The sequence below is a fragment of the Oncorhynchus mykiss genome, chromosome 4 (assembly GCF_057628025.1).
Source record: "Oncorhynchus mykiss isolate SJ-2025 chromosome 4, ASM5762802v1, whole genome shotgun sequence".
In the NCBI taxonomy this organism is placed as follows: domain Eukaryota; kingdom Metazoa; phylum Chordata; class Actinopteri; order Salmoniformes; family Salmonidae; genus Oncorhynchus; species Oncorhynchus mykiss.
Window position 1 is genome coordinate 24,948,298 of NC_143025.1, and position 6,098 is coordinate 24,954,395.

Sequence of the window (6,098 nt, forward strand, 5' to 3'; positions counted from 1 at the left end):
AGCGACGATCTACGGTCCAGAGGTCTCGGAGACGATCCCTGCACCAGAGGCGCCACCGAAGTGGGGGAGCCTCAAGTGGAGCGGGGTCTCCCGTCCCGCACCCTCCACCGAGAGTAGATGCCCACCCGGACCCTCCCCTATAGGGTTCAGGTTTGCGGCCGGAGTCCGCCCTGACCTTAGAGATCCTTATTATTCTCTATGTTTGGTTAGGTCAGGGTGGGAAAGTCGATGTTTTCTATTTCTTTGTTTTTTGTCGAGTGTGGTTCCCAATCAGAGGCAGCTGTCTATCGTTGTCTGATTGGGGATCATATAGTTGTCATTTTCCTTTTGGGTTTTGTGGGATCTTGTTTTCTGTTTAGTGTTTTTTCCTGACAGAACTGTGCACTTTTGTTTTTTGTCTTTGTTATTTTACTTGGTGTCATCAATAAAAATATGATGAACGCCTACAACGCTGCGCGTTGGTCTCCTTCTCCCAACGAGAGCCGTTACAGAGATCTTCAGTTTCTTGGCAATTTCCAGCATGGAATAGCCCTCAATTGTCAGAACAAGAATAGACTGACGAGTTTCAGAAGAAAGTTTTTTGTTTCTGGCCATTTTGAGCCTGTAATCGAACTGACAAATGCTGATGCTCCAGATACTCAACTAGTCTAAAGGAGGCCAGTTTTATTGCTTCTTTAATCAGGACAACATTTTTCAGCTGTGCTAACATAATTGCAAAAGGGTTTTCTAATGATCAATTATCCTTTTAAAATTATAAACTTGGATTAGCTAACACAACGTGGAACACAAGGAGTGATGGTTGCTGAGAATGGGCCTCTGTACGCCTATGTAGATATTCCATGGGAAATCAGCTGTTTCCAGCTACAATAGTCATTTACAACATTACCAATGTCTACACTGTATTTCTGATCAAGTTGATGTTATTTTAATGGAATTTTTTTTGTTGCTTTTCTTTCAAAAACAAGGACATTTCTAAGTGACCCCAAACCTTTGAACGGTAGTGTATTTCAACATTTTCTTTGGGGGGGGGGGGAAGTAAGAGAGCAGATCAGGATGGAGAAGGGTGGAAGGAAAAGGGGGGCAGGGGGAGCAGTGAGAGGCTCAGTACCTGAGCTTACCTTATCGGACAGAGGAGGGAAAAAGACAGCAGGGACAGGAGCAGGCTCCAGTGAAATGAAAAGGATGGTTGTGAATTAAAAATAAGTCATGATTTAAATCCATATGATATTAGACACATTAAGTCAGATACTAAGGTAACCAACATTTTTATAGCTGGAGACAATGACCCTTCAACAACAACAAAAATGTTTTAATTGATGACCTCATGCCCAGAAAGACTGTGGCGATTGTTCTGTCTATTTTATGTTTGCACAGTAACAGCTGACGAGGGTAGATGTCAGGTGACCTTTATACTAAACAAACAGCCCTCATTCTCTTACATTGAGTGCAAATAAGGGAGCTCTCAGGATTAGAGTTTTTGCTTTGATTTGTTGTGTACAGTACAGATAGGACATGTGTTCATTTCACCCATGACTATTATGACGCGATAAGACGTGAATAAGACGAGTCATAGTTCAGCCAATTACACTGTTCAACAATACATAAAGCAAAACAGGTTTTAAGTGGCTTTTTCTCTTCAGTTTGCACTTCTCGATTCACTGTGAACCTTTCATTTGGCCACTCAGTCACTTAGGTTGACTCCTACAACGTGGAAGAGAGATGCAGATGAGTATTGCCTTTACATCACTTTGGCTCACTCTGTTAGTTATATGCTCTTTTTATCATGCACAAATAACCAGATATGAAAACAGACAATCAAGGCAAAGCAGTTTGCCAGGGTTTAAAATGACAAGATTACAAATCATATAGGCTTAAGGGAGATTTAGTCAGTCCAGTAGGGATTTGGCAGTGCAGAGCCATGGCACAACACTTTTTTTTGAGTATAGTAGGCACATCCACACACAGTGACAGAACAAAGAGAACCTTGTTGAATCATTGGGACTCAATCAATGACAGGTGAGATGTGAGAACAGACAACATTGTTAGGAGGATGCGACATCAGCATCTAATCACTTGCTCAGAACCAATAGAACACATTCTCTGTTTTATAGCAATCCAACCTCTGTTTTCCTCTTCAGTTGGAGATTTTTGCTGATGTGTTGCTCCACCTCCATTTTCCCTGAAATAAATTGAGAAAATGTGATTAAAGCAAAGCAATAAATTATGGGTCAGACGTTCATATTAATTCAGTTCCAAAGTCTACCAGTGTCGGTGAGTAATATGAATCCCAAATTACTTCAGGACTAAGTTGCGAAGTTAACCAGGAAATTATGGTTTTTTTTTAAAATGTTTGCATTGTTTATAAAAAAAAACAGATCATATTTACATAAGTATTCAGACTCTTTACTTTGTTGAGCATCTTTGGCAGCGATTACAGCATCGAGTCTTATTGGGTATGATGCTACAAGCTTGGCACACCTGTATTTGGGGAGGTTCTCCCATGCTTCTCCGCAGATCCTCTCAAGCTTTGTCAGGTTGGATGGGGAGCGTTGCTGCATAGCTATTTTCAGGTCTCTCCAGAGATGTTCGATCGGGTTCAAGTCCGGGCTCTGGCTGGGCCACTCAAGGACATTCAGAGACTTGTCCCGAAAACACTCCTGCTTTGTGCTTAGGGTTGTTGTCCTGTTGGAAGGTGAACCTTCACCCCAGTCTGAGGTCCTGAGCACTCAGGAGCAGGTTTTCATCAAAGATCTCTCTGTACTTTGCTCCATTCATTTTTCCCTCGATCCTGATTAGCCTCGCAGTCCCTGCCACTGAAAAACATTCCCACGGCATGATGCTGCCACCACCATGCTTCACCGTAGGGATTGTGCCAGGTTTCCTCCAGACGTGATGCTTTGCATTCAGGCCAAACAAATTAAATCTTGGTTTCATCAGACCAGAGATTCTTGTTTCTCATGGTCTGAGAGTCCTTTCGGTGCCTTTTGGCAAACTCCAAGCGGGCTGTCATGAACCTTCTACTGAGGAGTGGCTTCCGTCTGACCACTCTACCATAAAGGCCTGGAATTCTGCAGAGACTGTTTTCCTTCAGTTTTCCTTCTGCAGAGATTGTTTTCCTTCTGGAAGGTTCTCCCATCTCCACAGAGGAACTCTGAAGCTCATTCAGTGACCATCGGGTTCTTGGTCACCACCCTGACCAAGGCCCTTCTCCCAACGATTGCTCAGTTTGACAGGGCGGCCAGCTGTGGGAAGTCTTGGTGGTTCCAAACTTCTTCCATTTAAGAATTATGGAGGCCACTGTGTTCTTGGGAACCTTCAATGCTGCAGAAATGTTTTGGTACCCTTCCCCAGATCTGTGCCTCGCCACAATCCTGTTTTGGAGATCTACGCACAATTCCTTCGACCTCAAGGCTTGGTTTTTGCTCTGACATTCACCGTCAACTTTATAAAGATACGCGTGTGCCTTTCCAAATCATGTCCAATCAATTGAATTTACCACAGGTGGACTCCAATCAAGTTGTAGAAACATCTCAAGGATGATCAATGGAAACAGGATGCACCTGGGCTCAATTTCAAGTCTCATAGCAAAGGGACTGAATACTTATGTAAATAAGGTATTTCTTTTTTTTCTGCAAAAATTCTAAAAACTTGTTTTCACTTTGTCATTATGGGGTATTGTGTGTAGATTGATGATTATTTTTATTTAATCCATTTTAGAATAAGGCTGTAACTTAACAACATGTGGAAAAGGGGAGGGGTCTGAATACTTTCCAAATGCACTGGAGTGGATTGGAACCTAATTGAATCATTAATCATGAATAGTCAATAGGCCTATTTGTTTCCCTCTCCAGACCAGTATAATGGCATCATACGCTAAAGTGTGGTGAATTCAATTGGTCTACATGGTTAGAGCAACTTGGGAAATTACATTTTACGTTCTGTGACAAGCTGTCCATGTAAGAAACCTCAGAGTACACATGGACACAGTCCTTCATAGGCCAAATATAATCACAGTTAGGTTAGAGCTTGTGAGAACATTGACAACAGTCCTTGTACACTATTTAAGTTGAATCATCTCAATTAGAATGTTATTGTGCAAGCATGGGCAATAACTGCTCAATTGTTGCTGCAGAAGAGAAGACAATTAGGCCTCTATTAAAACCTTTATTTTGCATGCATGTGCAAGTGCTGTAGTGGTAGGTTACAGAAATGTATTTGACATTGTTACAGGCCAATAGGGCTCTGGTCAAAAGTAGTGCACTATAAAGTGAATGTGGTGCCATTAGGGACGAAGTTTATGGGTCATTGAGGGAATATGATTGCAACCATAGGCCATCTATGTGGAGGTGATTATAAATTATATTCAGGAAACTATTTTTGAAATGAATGACAATATAAACCATGAGGATTTGTGTAATTCCAGCGTTGGATTAGGTTTACTCGCTGTGATATAAATACATTCTGTGTGGGATTAACTTCTGTTTTTATGCTTTTGGCTGGAGACTATAACAGTTATTGCTATACAGACAAAATATTAGATGATTTCTAATAGTGCCCTGGCATAGATAGGTCTAAAGCCATAGCTATATGGTCTAAAGGCATGCTAGCAGGAGAGGATGAGAAAATATTCTACACATAATGATTAGTCCTCAATGCATGACCGTGTATAAACCTACTGCACATGCTCTGCATGAACAGCAGTTAGGAACAATTCTACCCAGCATGGGTTTATCTTGCAAATCACATTCTGTAATAAATACTGCTATTTCCTGCTACAACAGTTTTCCATCATCCTACAAAAGCCATTCATATTATAATTCATTGCATTTACAGTTGAAGTCAGAAGTTTACATACACTCAATTAGTATTTAGTAGTATTGCCTATTAAGTTGTTTAACTTGGGTCAATAAGTTGGTTGAATTTTGGCCCATTCCTCCAGACAAAGCTGGTTTAACTGAGTCAGGTTTGTAGGCCTCCTTGCTCGCACATGCTTTTTCAGTTCTGCCCACAAATGTTCTATAGGATTGAGGTCAGGGCATTCTGATGGCCACTTCAATACCTATACTTTGTTGTACTTAAGCCATTTTGTCACAACTTTGGAAGTATGCTTGGGGTCATTGTCCATTTGTAAGACCCATTTGCGACCAAGCTTTAACTTCCTGACTGATGTCTTGAGATGTTACTTCAATATACCCACATCATTTTCAATCCTCATGATGTCATCTATTTTGTGAAGCACCCCAACAACATGATTCTGCCACCCCTGTGCTTCACGGTTGGGATAGTGTTTTTCGGATTGCAAGCCTCCCCCTTTTTCCTCCAAACATAACAATGGTCATTATGGACAAAAGGTTCTATTTTTGTTTCATCAGACCAGAGGACATTTCTCCAAAAAGTACGATCTTTGTCCCCATGTGCAGTTGCAAACCGTAGTCTGGCTTTTTTATGGTGTTTTTGAAGCAGTGGCTTCTTCCTTGCTGAGTGGCCTTTCAGGTTATGTTGATATAGAACTCGGTTTACTGTGGATATAGATACTTTTGTACCTGTTTCCTCCAGTATCTTCACAAGGTCCTTTTCTGTTATTCTGGGATTGATTTGCACTTTTCACACCAAAGCACGTTCATCTCTAGGAGACAGAACGCGTCTCCTTCCTGACCGGTATGACGGCTGTGTGGTCCCACGGTGTTTATACTTGCGTACTATTGGTTGTACAGATGAACGTGGTACCTTCAGGCATTTGGAAATTGCTCCCAAGGATGAACCAGACTTGTGGAGGTCTACAATTTTTTTCTGAGGTCTTGGCTGATTTCTTTTGATTTTCTCATGATCTCAAGCAAAGAGGCACTGAGTTTGAAGGTAGGCCTTGAATTACATCCACAGGTACACCTCCAATTATGTCAATTAGCATATCAGAAGCTTCTAAAGCCATGACATCATTTTCTGGAATTTTCCAAGCTGTCTAAGGCACAGTCAACTTAGTGTATGTAAACTTCTGACCCACTGGAATTGTGTGTGATACACTGAATGATAAGTGAAATAATCTGTAAACAATTGTTGGAAAAATTACTTGTGTCATGCACAAAGTAGATGTCCTAACT